This window comes from Galeopterus variegatus, unplaced genomic scaffold (genome assembly GCF_000696425.1).
Source record: "Galeopterus variegatus unplaced genomic scaffold, G_variegatus-3.0.2 Scaffold1322, whole genome shotgun sequence".
NCBI classification, from domain to species: domain Eukaryota; kingdom Metazoa; phylum Chordata; class Mammalia; order Dermoptera; family Cynocephalidae; genus Galeopterus; species Galeopterus variegatus.
Genome location: NW_007727433.1, coordinates 229,066 through 231,097, shown reverse-complemented (window position 1 = coordinate 231,097; position 2,032 = coordinate 229,066). Strand labels below are relative to the sequence as shown.

Genomic DNA, 2,032 nt, shown 5'->3' with positions numbered 1-2,032 from the left:
AAAAAAAAAAAACTTTTGTAATATAAAGAAGGCTGATGGTACACTTATATGAATTTTTAAAAACTAAGACTGTGACCTCAGATTGGGTGCTTAGTTTTTTCCTGTTTTAATATAGCCATTCACTGCTATGAATTTCCCTCTGAGTGCTACTTTTGCTGCATCACATAGGTTTTTGCATGTTGTATTTTTCATTCCATTCATTTCAAGGTATTTTCTAATTTCTTTTGTGATTTCTTTGACCCATTGGTTGTGTGAGTGTGTTGTTCAATTTCCCCATGCTTGTGAATTTTCCAGTTTTCCTTCTGTCATTGATTTCTAGTGATCAGAAAAGATAGTTTGTATGATTTCAACCTTTTAAAATTTATTAAATATAAATAAATAAAATTTATTAATATGCCCAAGATGGCAGTCACTATGAAGAAGGCAGCTGCAGAAAATGTCAATGTTACTTTAGAATATCAACAAAAGATAAACAAATTTTCATGGAATACGGGTAGAATCACAGAGCTAAAGGAAGAAATAGAAGTAAAAAAGAAAAATCTTCAAAATTTAGAAGATGCTTGTGATGACATCATACTTGCAGGTGATGACTGCTTTATCAAATTGGGGGTGTTTCCATTGGCCATCCTCAAGAATAAACACAAGAAATGTTAGAAGGAGCAAAGAAAAAATTGCAAAAAGAAATCGATGCCTTAGAATCCAGAGTGGAATCCATTCAGTGGGTGTTAGTAGATTTGAAAGTTCAGTTATATGCAAAATTTGGGAGTAACATAAATCTTGAAACTGATGAAAATCAAACACATTATAATACTTTAAAAAATTTGCTTAATAATCTCAAATATTGTTTAAAAATGAATGAATCAATCAATCAATAAAATTTATTAAGACTTGTTTTATGGCCTAATATAGGGTCTATCTGANGAATGTTCTGCATACGTCTGTTAGGTGTAATTGTTTATAGTGTTGTTCAAATACTCTATTTCCTTGTTGATCTTCTGTGGATGTTCTATTAATTATTGAAAGTGGACTATTAAAGCATCCAATTATTATTGTAGAAATATCTGTTTCTTCAACTATGTCAATTTTTGTTTTATTTATTTTGGGTCTCTGTTGTTAGGTGCATATAGTTGTTATACTATATACATATATTTATATTTTATTTTATTTATTTATTTATTTTTTGTCTTTTTTCGTGTCCGGCAACGGATNGAGCGCCGCCACGCTCCCAAGCGGCGCACTGTAGCAGTGCGCCACCGGGCCGGCCCTATATTTTATTTTTTTAAAAAGTATTTTTTGGTGACTGGCCATTATGGGGATCTGAACCCTTGACAAATTGTTGATGGTTGAAGACTCTTATCAATACATAATGTCCTTATTTGTCTCTTGTAAACTTTTTTTTTTTCCTTTCTGTCTTTTTTCATGTCCGGCAATGGATCGCAACCCTCAGTGTCGCGCCCGCACCGGACCGGGACCGGCAACGGGATCGCAACCTTCGGTGCTGCTCCCACACCTCGCTCAGCCAGTGAGCTGGAACCGGTCTGTATGTGGGATCTGAACCCTCGGCGGGAGCGCCGCCGCGCTTCCCAAGCAGCGCACTGTAGCAGAGCGCCACCGGGCTGGCCCTCTTGTAAACTTTTTTGACTCTAAGTCTGTTTTGTCTGACAATAATATAGCTACTCAGCTCATACTATTTGTATGGAACATAATTTTCCACCTTTTTTCTTTCAATCTCTTTGTATCACTCTATCTAAGGTGAGTATTTTGCAGACGGATAGATGGATCATGGCTTTTGAAAATCTATTCTGCCAACTTCTGATTTTTAATTGGAGAAAATTTAATCCATTTTCATATAAAGTCATTACTGAAAAGGAAGGATTTATTTCTGCCATTTAGCTATTTGTTTTCTGTGTGTCATATATATATAAAGTTCCTAAATTCCTCTGCTACTGCCTTTTTTTACTTGATTTTTTTAATAGCATACCATTTGATTCCCTTTTTCTTTCTGTGTGTGTGTGTGTGTGTGTGTGTGTGT

General features: G+C 35.0%; 1 pseudogene; it reads left to right on the top strand.

Moving 5' to 3' along the window:
* Positions 1-402: 402 nt before the first annotated feature.
* Positions 403-791, top strand: LOC103593341 (annotated as a pseudogene).
* Positions 792-2,032: the final 1,241 nt, after the last annotated feature.